The sequence below is a fragment of the Nycticebus coucang genome, chromosome 24 (genome assembly GCF_027406575.1).
Source record: "Nycticebus coucang isolate mNycCou1 chromosome 24, mNycCou1.pri, whole genome shotgun sequence".
Taxonomy (NCBI): Eukaryota; Metazoa; Chordata; class Mammalia; order Primates; family Lorisidae; genus Nycticebus; species Nycticebus coucang.
Genome location: NC_069803.1, coordinates 15,834,092 through 15,854,088, shown reverse-complemented (window position 1 = coordinate 15,854,088; position 19,997 = coordinate 15,834,092).

Genomic DNA, 19,997 nt, shown 5'->3' with positions numbered 1-19,997 from the left:
CTATTCATAATTGCTAAGTCATGGAAAAAGCCCAAGTGCCCATAGATCCACGAATGGATTAATAAATTGTGGTATATGTACACCATGAAATACTATGCAGCCTTAAAGAAAGATGGAGACTTTACCTCTTTCATGTTTACATGGATGGAGCTGGAACATATTCTTCTCAGTAAAGTATCTCGAGAATGGAAGAAAAAGTATCCAATGTACTCACCCCTAGTATGAAACTAATGTAGGACCTTCACATGAAAGCTATAACCCAGTTACAATCTAAGAATAGGCGGAAAGGGGAAAGGGTGGGGAGGGAGGGGGGAGGAGGGTAGAGGGAGGGGCATTGAAAGGATCACACCTGTGGTGCATCTTACCGGTATATGTGAGGCTTGGTTAATGTGGAATGTAAATGTCTTAGCAAAGTAACTAAGAAAATGCCAGGAGGGCTATGTCAACTAATGTGATGAAAACGTGTCAAATGGTCTATGAACCAAGTGTATGGTGCCCCATGATCATATTGATGTACACAGCTATGATTTAATAAAAAAAAAAAGTGATAGAAAGAAGTCTAACCTACTAGTATAAATTTCAAAATTGGCATTTATTTATAAGCTACTGAGATCATGAGACCATGTTTAGGATTGTCCGTAGACTATGAGAATTATTCCTAAATATGAATGTAGGGACAGAAAGAGAAAGGGAAGCTCATCAAGAAGGAGGAAAACAGAGATGTGACAATGACCAGGAAACTACAGTGTCACAGCAATGAAAGGACCTGAGACACAATATAGGGGTATACAGCACACCTTTTGGGTGCAGGACACAACTACAAGAGGGACTCTACCTAACAAATTCAAATGTTGTGAGTGGTTGCATGTATCCTCACATTAACCTAAAATCAAAAAAAAGAGAGTGAACAACAGTACTCCAGCAGTCATAATTCATTCAGTGGAGGAGCAGAAAACATCATCGTAGGATTTTGAAGCAGTAAGGTATTTGGGTTTTTATGTTGTTGTTTGAGACAGGGTCTTGCTTTAGTGCAGTGGCATCACCATTGTTCACAGCAGCTTCAAAATCCTGAGCTCAAGCCATCCTCCTGCCTCAACCTCTTGATTGTAGCTGGGACTACAAGTGTGTGCCACACCTCGCCAATTTTTAAAATTTCTGCAGAAACATGTTCTCACTGTGTTTCTTGGGTTGATTTCAAACTCCTGACTTCAAGTGATCCTCCCATCTCAGCCTCCCAGAGTGCTGGGATTATAGGTATGAGCCAACAAGATGGCTAATAATTGAGTTTTTACAAAGTTGTTAGATATCTTAAAGCTACAGACTCCAATGTAGATCTTCTGGAATGAGAATAAGAAGAGTTAGCACCCTTGAGGCTACCATGACAGCCATAAAAGAAAACAAGAAGCCACTGATGATTCTCCAAGTAACTGTCACAAGTGGAATGATGAAGAAGATGTGTTGAGCTGAATTCACTCCATGAATTAGAAAAGAGGATGAAAACTCTGTTGCTGATGTGACTCCTGACAGCAGGATGTTGGACAATGGGGCCTGGAACACAAGTAAAAGTAAACCACCCATTTCCAAATCATTTTTTAAGAGTGGCAACAGCTTTGGACCAAAAAACAGGTCTTCACTTTTCCTAATCTTTCTCAAGTGCATCTAATGGAGAAACTCATTTCACATAGAAAATCATAGCTTCAAGAGAGCTGGTGAAGTAAAGTGATTTTAGCTTTCCTATATTTCCAAATAATAATGTGAAATGGAGTTGAAGAAAGCCAATCTGAAAAATCCATCCACAGTCATCAAAAGTAATATAATCTTTCAACAAGGGAGAAAAGTACCAATTGAATCAAAATCATTGGGGGCCTCAAGAAAAATTGTTTCAGTGTCATGGGAGAAGCAGAAATCATACTAACGGGACTTAGGGTAAACAATGGAAAACAAAGAAATACAAAGAATAATGGAAGATTGTTTTTGATTAATTTCCATAGAAAGTAGAAGAAAAATAGTCAATAGATTTTGGTATAAAAAACAAAAAGAAGAGAGCTTTTTGATGCTGTTTGTTTAGCAAGAGAATATTTACGTGTATCTACATACTGAGGGAAATTTGCCTCTAGAAATAAAAGAGATCAAAGGTAAAATTTGAGGATTATTTAGGCAGCAAGTTCTCTCAAGGAAGTGAAAGAAAGTAAGAAACATATGGAGGTATTGACCTCAGACAGAAGAAAAGTTCGTCTTTAAGTGTTATGGAGAAAATAATAATTAATATGGTACCAGTATGTTTTTAGGTGTGTGTAGGAGAAGTGAGATTGCAGGGAATGATCACAGGATTATTTTATTGTTTGTTTTGTTTGTTTTCCCAGTAAGAGTAAAATCATCCAGTGGGAATGGGGCTGAGAGATACTGAAGGAGACACAGGAAAGTTATGAAAGTTTAAAATAATATCGAGAGGAATCAGAGATGGAACTAACCAAGATTGGTGAGAAAGTATTTATGAGATTTGTTGATGTCCCAATCAAGAGTACTCATCATGACACTTTCACTTATGTATTTTTGTGTCTCCGTAGCATCTGTTTAATAAAGTGTATAAGAAAAGAATGCAGATCATAGTATAAATCAGGGTTCATGCTGCAGTTTTGCTTTGTTTTTTTGGCCGGAGCTGAGTTTGAACCCATCTCCTCTGGTATATGAAGCCAACGCCTTACTCCTTAAGCCACAGGGGCTGCCCTCAGGGTTCATTCTGAATGGGATGTGGCGGAACGGTGAGCGCTAAGGAATCAAGAGTACTGAAAAGTTGTTCAGACCCTAGATGTGTGATTTAAGGATGCTGGTGAAGGAAGAGAGATCAGAAGGCATCTGATACATTCTTAGAAATAAGATAATAAAGTCTTAGAAGATTTGACGAGATAAAATGTAAGAAATAAAGCAGTAAAACAGGTAGAAAAGCAGGAAGTCATGGTCATAGAATTGGCAAGTTATGTTTTAAAATACTTTGCTTGGCCAGATGTAGTTAAGAAAATTTCTAGGATTTGGCCTTGTAGACAGGATGTGTTGCTGTAAACGTAAATGACCATTCAAATTTTGGAAACCATGAAATTAGAGACTAAGTTATTGGTTAAAGTTGTAGAGGTGGTTGCTAAAGTCCACTCAAACAACAAAAAGATGTGTAAATCTAAAAGGTGTGATCCATGGACCAAAGTCTGTAATAAATGTAGAATATAACAAGAGTAGCTATAGAAAATACAGGAAGGGTGGTATAATTCTTAAAGGAGAAGTTGTGACATGAACTTCCTTATCATACTTGTGTGAAAGTGTTGTTATGAATCTAGAGAATGATAACCCTTTTTTTGACTTCAATAGTTTGAATGTATAAATATGATCAGTTAAAGTTTTTAAAAGAACTAACAGTTTCAATGAGAGTTTCATGACATTTTCAATGAAAAATTAATGCAAAAAATAGGGGAAAATGAAAGCAGAACCTGGATATAAAAACTAAGTTTATTTTTAACACTGTTAAATACAAATGGCCAAAACCTTTGAAAAACTACTAATACTGCTAATGTATGATAAAGTAACTAAATCAAATGACTTTTTCTTTGCCATTGAAAATCATTAAAGCAAAGATTCTAAGGCCTTGTATGACTTCAAAACCACTTCTATTTGTTTTATTTACAAGTATGTTTTCCTCTTAACATTTACATTTTATATGTCTTATGCCAATGTACTTATTCACAGAGCATGTCAGCTGTTATTTGCTACATTTTTTATTTTTTTCTTTTGTATTTTTTTTTGAGACAGAGTCTCACTTTGTCACCCTCGATAGAGTGCCATGGTGTCACAGCTCACAGCAACCTCCAGCTCTTGGGCTTAGGTGATTCTCTTGACTCAGCCTCCCAAGTAGCTGGGACTACAGGCACCCGCCACAACACCCGGCTATTTTCTTGTTGTAGTTTGGCCAGGGCCGGGTTTGAACCCACCACCCAGGTATATGGGGCCAGCGCCCTACTCACTGAGCCACAGGCACCAACCTATTTGCTATACTTTTTATCCAAGAAATTTATAAGTAACTCTCTGAAGAATTTTTTATACTCTTAATGAGTCAACAAGCAGGCTCTCTGTAAAAGCAAAAGAAAATGTGTACACTATATTTGATGTACTGCAAACTAAAATAAAATCCTGAGCCTCCCCTCCCCTAGCCAACTAAATAGAACCCCTCTTGACCAAGGCTACTCCAGAAAAACCTTGAAGCTGCGTTGCTGACCTCGAGGAGAAGAGGAGAGATCAGACATGCCTAGTTATGCTCCACCTCTTTTGGAGTTATTCTTTGTAAGAGTTAAGAAACAAAATCCTTAACAAGCCTACAACCATGTAAGAAGACAAAAGTTAAAACACTGTGCAGGTCAGCGATTTACTTAAAAGATCACATACGCCTCAGGATATGTCCAGTGGCTTGTCTCTGATTAACAGACTTCCTTATTATAACACTCTCAGCCTTTAGACAAAGCTTCATTTCTTTAACCAATTGGAAATGAAAGATTCTTTCTTTTCTTTTTTATTTTTTTAGAGACAGAGTCTTACTTTGTTGCCCTCGGTAGAGTGCTGTGATGTCACAGCTCACAGCAACCTCCAGCTCTTGGGCTTAGGCGATTCTCTTGCCTCAGCCTCCAAATAGCTGGGACTACAGGCACCCACCACAATGCCCGGCTATTTTCTTGTTGCAGTTTGGCCAGGGCTGAATTTGAACCTGCCACCCTTGGTATATGGGGTGCCCTACTCGCTGAGCCATGCTTGTCACCCATGAAAGAGTCTTTCAACCCAGGTATGTGGAGTGTAAGCCCTCATTTTGGGATGTCCTATCTTTTGAGGACAAACCAATACACGCCTTTCAAGGATTGATTTCCGACTTTACATGGAATTCTTATCTACCTAACATGTATAAAACCAAATTGTAACCTGGCCACTTCAAGACAACTTGCTTCTTGGGTGTGGCTCTCCAGGCCATGGTCGCACATATTTGGCTCAGAACAAACCTCTTTAAATTACTTTGCAGAGTTTGTGTTCTTCTCCATTGACGGTATCAATAAAAGACAACGTAACAGAGAAGAGAATCAAGCAAAGAAAGTAGAGGTCACCCATCCCAACGAGAGACAGAAAGTACACAGAAAAAGATAAAAAACTTACATGCAACGGTGAGGCAATAATAACACATCAAACATTTGTATCACTGAAGACGCAAAAGTTGAGGAGAAAGAGAATGTGCCTAAAAATGTACTTGAAGAAATACAATTTCTGAAGAAATACAGTTGCCTAAAAATGTACTTGAAGAAGTACAGTTTCTGAAGTTGTCACAAATTGGGTAAAAGATGCATACCCATGAGAGATAAGCAAATCTCATAGTATAAACCAAAGAAATCTGCGGTGAGACACATCACAATGAAACTCTTAAAAACTGAAGATAAAGAGAAGAATCTTGAAAGCACCCAAAGAGAAAAGACACATTACCAATTGGAAGGATAGTAATTCCTCATCTGAAACCACGAAGGCCAGAAAGGAAGAGAGCAATATTTTACAAGTGCTGAAAGAAAAGAACTGCCACCTGTAAATTCCATATCTGGAAAAACTACTCTTCAGAAACGAAGAAATAAAAGTAATTCTCAGATGAAAGAAAACTAAAAGAATTTTTCACTAACACACCTGCTCTTAAGGATTGCCTAAGGGAACATGTTCAAACAGAAAGGTTTATATGAGAAGATATTTTGGCATTTCAAGAAGAAAGAAGAAACAAAGGGGAAGCAAAATATGGACACATATCCTTTTCTTCATGAGTTTTATAAAAGGTATTTGATAGATGAAAATAAAAAATTCTAGTACAAATTTATATTCAAGGCAATGATATTTAAATGTTCATAGGGTCAAGGTCCTGAATAGAAGGTTTATACACCTTACTCCAAGTGATAAAATGTTATCAGTAGAGTGTTATCAATCATATATGCATAGTATAATACCTAGAGTATCCAATACAAAAACTATAAAAGTATAGACCCAAATACAATTTAAATAAATGAAGACAAAGTTATAAGAAAATTCACCCAATGCACAAAAGATAAGAGAAAATGAGGAAGAGAAGCAGAGGGAACAAAAATCAAATTATGGAGAAGTTAAGCTTTAAAATATCAATAAAAACAATCATTATAAATGTTTTCAATATATCAAAGATGGATTTTCAGAGTATATTGTAAAAAACAAAGACCAACTCTTGACTGCTTTTAAGAAACTCACATCAAATTCAACAATACTGGTAGACTGAAAGTAACAAAATGCAAAATGATATGCCACATAAACATTCATTTGAAAAGCAGGAGAGGGTATATTAATATCAGGTAAATCAGACTTCAAAGCAAAAACAATTTCTGAAGACAAAGAGTGACATTAAATTGTAACAAAAGTATTAATCTGTCAGGAAGACAAAATGATCCAAAATGTATATGCCATAGACAAAACCTCAAAATACACAAAACAAAAACTGATAGAGTCCAGGAGAGAAATAAACAAGTCCACCATTATTGTTCAGGAATTAACTCTCCTCCTTGAGCAATTGATAGAATTGCTAGATGGAAAATCAACAAAAATATAGATCTGAACACCACCATCGACCATCAAGCTCTAACTGACGTATATAGAACACTTAACCAATTACAGTAAAATCCATTTTTTCCCCAATCACTCATAGGCCATTTACTAATATACATCATTTGTTGGCCATTTAAAAAAAAAAGCATCACCCAGCTTAAAAGGAATAGAAATCACAGGGTTTATTCCGACTGAAATGGAATCAAACTAGAAATTAGGAACAGAAGGGAAAAACAAGAGAATCTTTAAATACTTTTTAAGGAAAAAGGAAACACAATATATAATACATGTAATGGAGCTAAAGTAGCGTTTAGAGGGAAATTTATAACACTATATTCAACATGGTTTAGAGCATGTGCAGTTTCATATAAATTTTAAATTTACTTGCCTATGTCTAGAAAAACCTTGGTAGATTTTTACAGCAGTTGAATGTGTATCTTTGATGTTTTATGGGATTTAATGATTCTCACGATTAGCTTTAATAGCTTACTTTCAAAAATTTGGCTTCAATATCTCCATTATTTCATGTATTTTTATTTTTAACTGACAATATGATGCCACAATAAAGTTGTAAAGCAACTAGATCTCATGCTACTGATTGGAAGGAAAAATAGTACAGTCATTTTGAAAATATTTTGGCAGTTTCTCCTACAGTTAAACAAATACACCTGGTGACCTAGCCTTCCCCATCATCCTGGACATTTACCCAAGAGAAGTGAAAATTTTTGCTTACATTGAGATATAGGTGCAAATGTTTAAAAACAGACCTATTGTTATAAAACAGTTTTTACTCATAATTTTTCCAAGCTAGAAACAACTCAATAGCCTTCAATAATGAAAAGATTTAAAAAAACCCAATACATTATAAAATGTAATACTATCCAGCAATATGAAAGAATGAACTATTGATATGAGCAAGGATTTGGATGAATTGAAGATCCATCATAATGAGGGAGAAGAATCGGGATTCAAAACATTATTCAATCTACATGACATTTTGAAAAAAGAAAAGTTATAGGTGTAGATAATCTATCAGTCTTGGTCAAGGCCTGCAGAGCCAGGAGTTGAGTTAGTATAAAGTGGGCTAGGGGGACATTTGGCAGTAATGGAAACATTGTCTATCTTGATTGCATTGTCAATTATAGGATTGTATATACTTGTTAAAACTCAGTATTATACACTAAAAATGGTTACTGTATAAAGTCATTTATGTTGCATATTAAAATTCATGTAACAGAATATATAATACATTAAAATTGCATAAGTAAATTATATCCCAATACCCTGATTTTTTTGAAAAAATTCATAAGTCAACATAAAATTATCTTTAAATGTCTTCAGAGGAGGAGAAATCTAAATGCAAGCAATACTTATATTTCAAAAAGCATGATTGAAACCTCAAAATCAAGGGAGCTGTTGATCTTGCAAATGAAAAAGATCATTTGTGGAAGATCACCTGCCCACCTGATTCTTTTAATGAAATCATATCTTCCTGAAAGAGAGGGGTGAGGAGATTTTTATAACTAAAGGGATGCAGCATCCCAAGAAGGAATACCAAGGAGAATGATAATGTGCTTATGTAATTACTCTTCAAATTACTTTATCTTTCCAGACAGAAAGATGCTATTTGGCAATTAGCAATAAAATTGTTTTACTATGCCCACTGTAGGCACACTCAAAGAAATAAAACATCCACAAAGAGACACAGGCTTATCCAATAAATGATACAACAATTCATCATTGCCTCTGTTGAATGTCTCAAAGTGATATTTCCTCATTTTATTTATTAGTGTTATCACAGCATGATATTTGAAAGGTAATTGTCATTGAGAGACCCTATTTTATTAATTAAGAAAAGTGGATGTAATTGGAGATTTTGGCATAATATGGTAGCTATATTTCATTTTATTTCTGGGCACTAAATTAATCATACTTCTGTCCAGACCTCTCAAGATCTAGATTACATAATGTAATGTCCATGATCCTCTGTTACTCATACTCATCAATAATTTTCATGTGCAGGGATGAAGTGGTTCCAAATTTCTGGTTTCACAGAGTTCTTCATTTTACTTCCTCATAAAAAAGCTAGGTAAGCAAAACATGTTAGTACAACCCCCAAGCTAAGCCCTGAAATGTTTCATTCGTCGCTGTGCTTTCCACACAGACCCATAGTTTTTCACTAGTATTGCTCAATACAACTTCAAGTCTGTCTTGGACCTTCTCATCAAATTTCCTTCATTCATACTCAAGTGTTCCTAGACACATTAGGTCAATTAGAGACTGAACGTGACTTCTGTCACATTGATTAGCAGCACTATTCAATAAAAACATATCCACTTCAAAATTAGGGCATTTTTTCCTTGTTCCATTCAAGGTAATATTTTCCATTTTCTTTGCCATTTTTATAGACTAGCATAATGTCCATGATGAAAATTCTCAGCAACATGGGAACTAGAAACCATCATAAGCACCTGCAACTTATGTCCGATTTTGTGCTTCAGACTTTATTACAATAACATGGAAACTTTAACAATTTTTTTTTTTTTTTGAGACAGAATCTCACTATGTCACCCTCAGTAGAGAGCCTTAGTGTTATAGCTCACAGCAACCTCAAACTCTTGGGCTTAAGCGATCCTCTTGCCTCAGCCTCCCAGGTAGCTGGGACTACAGGTGCCCGCCACAGTGCCCAGCTATTTTTTTGTTGTTGTTGTTGCAGTTGTCATTGTTGTTTAGCTGGCCCATGCCAGGCTCGAACCCACCAACCTCGGTGCATGTGGCCAGTGCCGTAACCACTGTGCTACAGGCGCTGATCCTTTCATGATTTTTCAACAGCAGTTTTAAATCAGTTATGCCACTGTAATTTACACCAGCTATGCCCCCTGAAAATCGGTAATAACATCATTTGGAGAATTTGTATTTAGGTTATAATTCGCCTATGCGGTGAATAATACCGGTATCTTGAACTTGCCTCTGGTCAATAGAAAACTCCAGGTGCCTTAGACTTGCGATCCCCACTCCCTCTCCCCCCACCAGGGGACTGGCACTGCTCTGTGGCTTGTTAGGAACTGGTGTGCACGGAGTTTCACAGATACTCTCCCGGGCTAGCTTCATTCATCGCTGTGAGCTCTGCCTCCTGTCACATCTGAAGTGGCCTGAGATGCTCAAAGGAAACAAATGCTACTGTAAACCGCAAGGGATCTTGGTTACCCAGTCCTCATGAGCATCAAATCCCCACCCACCCCCCTACCCTGCAACCATGAAAAAATTGTCTTCCGTGAAACCAGTCCCTGGTGCCAAAATGTTTCGGGACCGCTGTCTCAGACCACCTGGAATTCTCTTCATCTCTTTTCATCAGTGAAATGCAACTATAAATCTTTTGTGCTAAAATTCTCACTGGATATTAAAATATGCCTTTCCTCGGAAGAATTGCCCTGCAGATTTTCTTAATAAATAGCTAAAGGAAGGAAGGAAGGGATGGAGGAGGGAAGGAAAGAGAAAATCAGGGAGCCTAGGAAATGGGACGTGAGACGGAGAGTTGAGAATCCCAGAATGCCACTTCACTAGCTGTATGGCCTTGTGCATTTTGTTTCTGTGACCAGAATGACTTTCCAGGATACCCTCCATTGCAGTAACTGCAATCTCTTACTTTTCCCATCCGTATTGACTTGGATATGTAATGTTTCCTTTATTATTTCTTAATGGACACTCCAGCTGTACAGGCTTTCTCAGCTTCCTGGGCCACCTGGCACCAAGGGCCACCGTGGAAACAGCTGTGGTGAACTGCAGAGCCGAGAGAACAGGTCTTACCCATTTGCTTCAACACAAATTAATATCTAATTGATGGCACGGCTCCGTGTGAAGAATAGACGACTCCTCTCTTCACTTGATCCTCGCTGGCCAAGGTTAGAGAAGCTCACGGAATTAAGAAAGAAATGAAGCATATAGTTTCTCTCTCAAACATGATCACAATTTGTTTTGTAAAAGAATACACTGTTATCCATACAGCTTTCTTGTCTGAAAACCACTTGCCAAAAATTTTCAGTGATTCTAAAGAGATTTTTTGTATTTAAGACATGATTGTTTATCTTCTTCTCTTTTCAAATAAGCATTTGTCCAACTACTGTAGTGGAAAAGCTGTGTTTCATCTCAACTCTTTAGAGGACCCCAACTCTAAAATACGAATATTAAATTGAAATTGTTAACTTAGAAAGTACTAAGTGCTAAATACTAGTACTAAAGTAGTGAAGTACTTAGTACTAAGTGCTTTTAATTGTTAACTTAGAAAGTACTAAGTGCCTGCAAGCACCTTCTGCAAAATTGATCCCAGCTTCCTGGTAGCCTTCCAATTCCTTCTGTTTTTTTTTTTTTTTTTTTGGTTTTTTTTGTTTGTTTGTTTGTTTTCTTCCCTAAACTGAGTTTTTCTTCATAACACACCAGAACACATTCATCTATGTGCCATTCTTTCCTCTTTTATTGTCAGATTCCATGTATTTAAACATGGTATCTCTTCTTTAAAAATTAACAATCGTATTTCTTCTTCATCCCCAATCCATTTTCTCCTCTTGAAATGTACAGGTTTAATCATGTCCAAATCTTACCTTCTTAACTATTGTAACATACTTAAAAATTCATTTCTTATTTATCTGCATTCCCCTTTCAGTGTCCAGTTTAGCTGAAAACTTGAAAAGAGGGACATAGAAAGTTAAGAAAAGACACATGGAAGTCGTAGCTCCACCCTCTCCACCTGCCAGGAATCTCTTTTTATCTGAGTCAATTAAATGAGAATTCTCACTTACTCCAAGCCTCTTCTTCATAAGCATTCTTCTGAATACTACCTGCCTCTATTGTGTGTGTGTGTGTGTGTGTGTGTGTGTGTGTGTGTAAGAGGGACAGACACAGAAAGAGGAAGAAAGAAGGACGCAGAGAAAGCAAGATAGGGACAGAGAGAGACAGGGAGAAGGAGAGTTGGAGAGAGAGAGAAAGAGAGAATGTGAAGGAGAGAGAGAGAGGGACAAAGAGGCATGAGAAAAAAAAATTATGACACTCCAAATTGAGGAGATACACTTGACCCCCCTGGCTTCTTCTTTTGCAACTAGAAAAATACGCCCACACAATTATGACACTCCAAATTGAGGAGATACACTTGACCCCCGGCTTCTTCTTTTGCAACTAGAAAAATACGCCCACACATGAACCTGACCAATCAAGTAATTTTCCCACTATCACCAAAGCTGCAGTGAAGTGATAAGAGTGTCAGGCTCAGAGAACGCCTTCCTCCTTGGCCTGTTCACTGGCAGTGATCACACATTATCTTTTCTAGTTGCAAACTTAATTATCGCTTAGGGGTTAAAATTTCTTTTCCTTTAGAATGAGAGGATGCAGAAAGGGTCAGAAGTATATGGACAAATTGTCTTCTTCCTTTCTTAACTATAATGAAATTAGCTCTACCTGGAAGCCAGGGAGTCAAGTGTCTCTCCTCAATAATAGCTTTTCTTGTCATAACAAATGACCCTAAAAAACAAACAAACAAAAACTGGCCAGGCGCAGTGGCTTGCACCTGTAAACCTAGCACTCTGGGAGGCCTAGGCAGGTGGGTTGCCTGAGCCCAGGAGTTGGAGACCAGCCTGAGCTAGAGCAAGACCTCATCTCTAAAAATAGCCAGGTGTTGGGGCGGCACCTGTGGCTCCAAGGGGTAGGGCGCCGGCCCCATATGCTGGAGGTGGTGGGTTCAAACACAGCCCCAGCCAAATACTGCAAAAAAAAAAAAAAATAGCCAGGTGTTGTATCAGGAACCTGTTGTCCCAGCTACTCAGGAAGCTGGAGCAAGAGGATCTCTTGAGCACAAGAGTTTGAGATTGCTGCGAGCTATGACGCTAAGGCACCCTACCCCAGGACGACTAAGTGAGAGTCTGTCTGAAAAAAAAAAACAACTGGACTGCTTACTACAACATTTCAAACATCTCCTGGTCTTTCAGTTATTTTAAGCTAAAACATAGAAATGCTTCTTTTTGTTGGTTACTATTATTCATAAGAAACTAGAGCAAATATGTGACTACAATAATTGTGTTCTTTAAGAATTCATAATTATTGGCGTAAGTCAGAAGGTATTAGATGCTAGTGAACAAATATTGCTATAATTGAGACCTGGGATATTTATGACTGTTGATGAAATATAATCTTTGCCTTTTAAAAGTTACCTTCTATTTACTAACAGATTGGGCTACATCCCATTAACAAGCTTGTTGCGGGACTACTAAGGTGTATAGATGTATATGTATATGTGTGTGTGTGCATATACATTATAGAAGAACTTCATATTTCTTCCAATTTTTCTTTCTCATTATTCAAATAAGAGAGAGAATGATTCACAGTACTATTTCCCCCGCCTCTTCCTCTGACCTTTGGGATTATCTTTGAGATGCTAACTAAACTATCAGTAATATGTCAGCAGACAAAGGCAAACTTAGCACTTGTGTGTCCTTTCTTCCAACAGACAAGTACAGTTCTTTCTGAAATTGCAGGAGCCCTTCAAGCATATAATTTGTGGCTTCCAATGAGTTTGAACTTCATGCTTGAACTGATGCACAAGTAAGTGATTTAATTCATGCACCTGTATCTGGATTTTTTCCAGACATAATGAAATGGGTAGCTACTTTAGGATTTCTCTAATAAGTATTACATCAAGACATCAGAAAGGCGCTGATTGACGTATCTGGGCAGGAAAAGTAACAATGTACTCCCAGTGGAGCTGTGACAGGCATCTGGGTTCAGCCCTTGAGGCAAAATCTGAGCATTTTTCAGCTCCCAAGGCCAAGCCCTTTGACTTAGATGATGTACAATTTTCTCAATACCAACACTATTGTACCCAAAGGACTTCCTGTCAGCTTTCTAATTATTTCCCCAGTTTGAAATAAGACCACGGCTGGAATAAGGAAGAGGTTTTGTCACGTGATTGTTTTTAGCATCATCACAACAGCACAGAGAGCGTGCGTACAGGGGGAAAAAGCTACAAGGACTCCAGGAAGGAGAAAGGCATATGTGACAATCAAGGTAAATTATTTCCCTCCAGTGATTATCAAAATATAAGTAATTGTGCTGCAGTCAAATACTATAGTGTTAGCCAGAGAGATTTAAACGTCAAAACAAAACAAAATATTGCTTTAGCACTCTCTCTTTGATAATAATAGTTCCATAAGTACTATTAATGAGGTCATGTCATCCCAAATCAGGATGCTTTGTGTTTTGAATCCATAGTCAGAATATTCACATAACCCTTTTTCATCATGACCTATGATCTTTATATATCTGTAGTCCTCATGGAGACTCAAAAGCATAGCAGATAATTGTTTTGTCTTTAAGCATTTTTTTCTTTAGTATTTTTTGTAACCAATATTTTAACAATGATCCAAGTATTCTTAGAAAACCATATTTGCCTTTTTTGCATTCTTCTATACTAAAGATTATGCTTTTTTTCATGTTTCTTCTCTCAAACAAGAAATTATAAATGGACTTAAGTGTAGGAATCCTTTAAGTGGACCCAAACTGAAAGTAAGATACCAAAAAACACAAGTGAAGCAAGCATGATAACATCACCAAAATATTTAGTTTACCCAACAAGGATTTGGGTAACAAGAATTTGTTGAGTAGGTGAATCCAAAAGGCACAGAGCATTAAAAATTCTAGCAGTGGAACAAGAGCTCCTACTAGCATCTTTATGTTTCTCTCATTACATGAATTCAGAAGTCACAGGATATCAAGACCACAATTCCATTCTCAGGAGCAGAGGGAAAAAGCAAGGTTATTAGAGGGCTCTGTCATATAATAGCGCAAGACCACAAGGAAATCAGTTGACCACTCTAGAAAACAGAGACTGTGGCCTGGTAAATTTCTAAGGTAACTTTCAATTATGTTTTCCACTCTACAAAACAAAGTTGGTATTTGCCCTTGTGGCCAAATATTGAACATACATTGTTGAATAAGTGAAAGGAAAGTCATAAGAAAGATATATAAGATCACATATCCAGATCAAGATCTAATCTAACCAGGGACATGTTCAGGAAAGGCATCCTTGGGAAATTGTCATTTAAACTGAGATCTAAGGGCTGAATGGGAGATAAGTAGGGCAGAGCTACTAATATTTCAGGTCAGGCAACAGACGATGCCAAGGACCAGAACTGGAAAACAATAAAGCACTTGAGAAAAACTGCAAAATGGTGAGCATAATTGGTATGGACCATCATTGAAGGTAATGCTAGAGTTTGGTTTTTCGCTTTTAGAGCAATGTGAATCCATTGAAAGGTTTCAAGTCAAAGGAATGACATGATTATATTCCTTTAAAAAAAATAATTTTGGATGAAGTGAGGTGAAAGATTAGAAGGGATGGATCAAAAGAAGAACCAAAATTAATTAGGGGTTATGGCAATAATTTTAAGATTGAACAGACTCAATGATTGATTAGGCATGGGCTCAAGAACAGGGAAAACACCAGTTTTTTGGTCCCATAACTGAATGGGTATTGGTCCTCCTGACATTTCTAGGGAATCCTGGAGGATGAAAGGATTAATTATGTGATTGTTTTTATGTGTGGGGAGGAGAGCAAAAAAAAAAAGTCCATGTTCAGGTTTGCACATGTTTATTTAAAACGTGAAAGTCTAGACAAGAAAGTGGATTTGGAACTTCTCAGCTTACAGACAGAAATTGAATCCAGGAGAATAGAACCCCAAACAACACCCACCAAGTACCGAGAAGGAGAAAACTAAAAGGAGACTGAGAAGTTACCAAGGAAAAAAGGGGGGAAAAATCATGTAAGTGGGTGGCAGGGAAGTGAAGGGAAAGATGTGTTTTAATGCTGAATCAACTAGAATAGATCAAGTAGGATAATGAAAAACATCCCTTGATAGCAACACAATCATGTGACTTCAGCTAGATGGGTTTCAGTGGAAGATCACCGCCCCATACAACATTGTGAGATGATGCAAATGGCAAATGTTTGGTGTTTGCACTATCCAGTATGATGGCCACGTGTAGCGACTGAGCACTTAAAATGTAGCCAGTGATGCTGAAAAACTGAATTTTTAATTTTGATTTAAGTTAATTAACATAAAGAACCACATATGGTTCCATTCTGAACAGTACAGATGGATTATGGGAAAGATGTCAGATTTCAATAGACTGAAGCGTGAAACTGGTCATTATAGATAACTTGTTCGTAAAGTTTGCCTCCAAAGTAGAAGAGTGAACATGATACTCTGGAAGGGAGAATGAAGTTGAGAAATGGTTAAGTTAGATCAACTTTAGGGTGTTCAAGGATGAGGAAAAGGAAACACTGGGAGCACAGCACAGTGGGAGGGAGTGAAGCACATTGATTTTAGATAAGATGAGAATGGCTCTTCCTTTATACTCAAAGAACAAAACAAACAAATGTGTGTGAATAGAGGTTGGTTTGTAGATATGGTGAGAGAAAATTAGGGTGATGGCTCTTTGGAGTCTTATGTCTACTCTGCATAGTGAAAGGAAAGGTAGTCTGCTGAGAGAGGGGAACTAAGTGAGTAGGGCTGAGAGACTCTGTAGTTCTTTCTGGAGGGCGTTTTCTCTGCCTAGCTACTTCATCGTGTTCCCCAGGCTGCTCAGATATTTTCCCCTGAGGTATTGGATTACAAGGAATGATGTGAGGAGCAATGAAAGACCTACCTGCCTGAACAAATCTCCCAGAGGGATTTTCAATTCTCCTGTATTTCCTATCATTGGAGCTAATCCCTGTGATCCTTTGGGGGAAAATGTGTATTTTAATTAGGATAAAGCATGAAATGAAAGACACAGGTTTATTTGCCTCCCTTTAAGACTAATTAGTGTATCTGATTAACTCCTTAACAGATATTGCCGCAAAATGCAAATCAAAGAAGCAAGAAAGGTTTGTAGTCATGGAGGCTCCTAGAACCAACAACTCCTAGGAATCTGGGTGGCCAGGACACAGTCCTGATCATGAGAGGAATAGACTAGGTCAATGCTCAACAGGACAGAGAGAAAAGGCATGGAAGCCCGAATTGGCTCATAATTATTCTTAAAGGTATATTAAATTTTGTGTGGTACATTCTACCTATCCAGTATCTAATCCCCATAAGGTAGCTTTCAGGGTGAGCAGTTGGTGTAGAACCAGATTCACAGAGAATAGATGTGGTAGGCTTGGGGGAAAATGTAGATCAATCTTCTTGCAGTGGCTTGTAAGAGCTGCTATGGAAGGATGACAAACTGATGCAATAAACTTTCACTAAGGTTAAATGCAATAGCTGTAATAGAAGGAATCTCAATGTGAGTCCAGGAAACAAGTCTAGGTGGTAGGTATGAGGGCAAAACAATGACTTGGAGGACAGTTTCTGAAAACCTCATAGACAGGAGCAAAAATTCACACTGAAATGTCATGAAAAGGGCAGAAGATAGCTAAGCCCAGAGTCCCAAAAGGTTATACTGCCCTATAATTCAACTCAGCTCCAATTCACTCACAGCATGGCCTACTCTTTCTCAGCTTCTTTTTTTTTTTTTTTTTTGGTGGTTTTTGGCCGGGGCTGGGTTTGAACCCGCCACCTCCGGCATATGGGACTGGCGCCCTACTCCTTGAGCCACAGGCGCCAGCTTCTTAAGGGAACTATGGAAGCTACTGACACCAAAAAAAAAGAGGATAAAACTAAAATCCTAGTAAACAACTGAAGAAAGAGAAGCCAATTTCCACGCTGTCCTAATGCAGTAAGTATGTGTTACTTTTCTTTGGACCTGGAATAATTTTAATTATTATAAGCCTGAATTTGAACACAGCTCTTAGCCTCCCAAACTCAAGCAATAAAATGTAATGCTATTAAAATATTGTCTTAAATTCTATTATATGTTTTATAATTAGATACAGTTCGAATTCTTCTTTTTAGATTATCCAAGTTCAAGAAGACAGTCTAAAATTATTCAATAGAGTGAACCAAAGCTTTGCATAAGCTTCTCCTACACTTTGCAATAGCACTGGACCTAATTTAAGCTTTTGCTCTTTGTTTTTTAATAATTTTATATTTTACCATTCACAAAACTCTAAGATAATTGCATTTTAAAAATTTGCTTTTAAAAAATAAGCACTAGAGGGTGGCGCCTGTGGCTCAAGGAGTAGGGTGCTGGCACCATATACCAGAGGTGGCGGGTTCAAACCTGGCCCCAGCTAAAAACTGCAACAACAAAAAATAAATTAGGTATTAACTAGAGATTAATACCTAATCCATATACTAAATATTCTAAAAGCTGAAAATAATGAATATAAGACATGTTTGTCTCATATTCACTGAGAAGTAAAATATTCAAGACGAAAACTGATGGCTATGATAAATGTTTTCAAGCATACTCCTAATGAATAAGTCATAAAAGTGTTAATTGGTCTTCATATGTTTAAGTTCTTCCATGTTTTCAACCCAATTAATTATGATGAGCATGCTAATAAAACCAGTGGCCTGAAGAAATACAATAATGATTTTGTAAGCATCAGTGTCAAAATGTAATTAATTCAGTGGCTCCAGCATGGCCTCTTTAGGTCACAGTCTCATCGGCCTATGCCAAAAGATTTTCTCTTCTGTAAGAACTTTGCTAAGTGTAACATTCTGAGCTCAGACCAAAACTCTGACCATGAGTGTAACATTAATCTACCTCTTACCTAGACCAACTTCATAATGAATATGAAGGCTTCACTAGGAAGAAATGTTTTTACTTATCATGAATGTTTATGGAACCATGACCTCATTTCACTGTTCTAATAAATTATGAAATGATCATTATTATTTGTAAATTTCTTTTTACTTACCACATCCATAGTGTCCTTGTTCCTTATTTCCCAGTTGGGTATTTGGGCCAATTATCTCAAAGACTTCTTCTTGTGACCCAGTGCAAGGAGGGAGAGTTGACCTGAGCCGAAATGGTGATAAATGGAGGAATAAAACCAAGAAAGACAGGAGATGAGAGATAGGGTGGTGTTGAGAGGACTGTCACAGCTGAGGGTTGTAGACAGCACCTGAACCATGGAAACAGCTTTATTTATACAGTATCTTAACAAGGTTGTGTAAATCTTAGCACATGGTGTAGAGATCAACCTTCAAGAGGAAAAACCAGGTACTTGCCATACCAAGGAAAGTATGCATGGGCTACGTGACTTTGGCAGGTGAAAAGAATGTTGTTAAAGGAGGAGAAGCAGCTAGAGGTTGTTCCCTGAACACCTCCCCAGGCTGTGGGGCCTTGCTGCCCACAGCCCCCTCCCCATAGCTTCTCATGAGAATTCTTGCTTTACTAGGTCAGTAACATTTAATTTGCAAATGTTTCCCTACTTTTTTCCTGTGGACATCCTTCCCTTCCATAATGATTTGCCTCCAGAATTGTAATAATTTGTAAATTTGTTACTTTACTTGTAGGATGGCAAGACTTAGCAAATAAAAGTATTGCATGGAATATATACTTATACTAAAAAGTTATTGTTTTCTAAAATTCAAGTTTAAATAAATATCCTTTATTTTATCTCTCAACTCTAATTATTTAATAATTTTTATGAATGATGTGTGTGTGCTTCCATCTGATGAGTGCTTAGTGGTTTCCATTCAAGGGATTGCCAAATTAGAAACTCTTATGGCTTTAAGTTTCTGAGGCTATGCTAAAAGAATTATGCTAAAGAGATTTTACATGCAGAAACCTAAGTAGAACAATTTCTCCATTTGTCAAAGTGGTACAAGTCACAGTAGATCCTCTAACTTCTTTGTTGAAGAAAGTTCTGTTTTTTACAAATTTAATTTATTTCTTTTCCTTGTTCTTAACAACTGGACATTCACGTATTTCCTCAATATCTGTGAGGATATCCTTGAAGATTCCTTGTCAAGCTCTCACTCACGTATCTTAAAAAACATCAAATTTGTATAATTCTACCATAGATCCATTTTTTGAAGACTGGTCATTTCCTATTCTACTGGGGAAGCTGGGTGGGATGGAGTAATCTATTAATACCTGTACCAAGAAAAGAAGATAGCAGAGATCAATGTAAAATAAATTATAATAGCCTTCATTTTTCAGAAGCATATTTGAAAATATACCTGTAATGGAGTAAAAGAAAAAGTGTGTGAATAAGTGTCACTGACCCAGTAATAATTTATGTAACTGTATTTAAGCTGTGAACATGATTGTTCACAGACATGCAGCATTTGTGTGCATCTAATATTGTGTATATCCAGAGAAGCAAGCTTGGGTGGCTGTGTGTGTGTACGTGAATAGACTCATCCAATCTGCCTGTGGTATACAAATGCTGCCAAAATATGGTGTATAAATGAGTTAATGTATATGCACATGTATACATGAATGCGTAT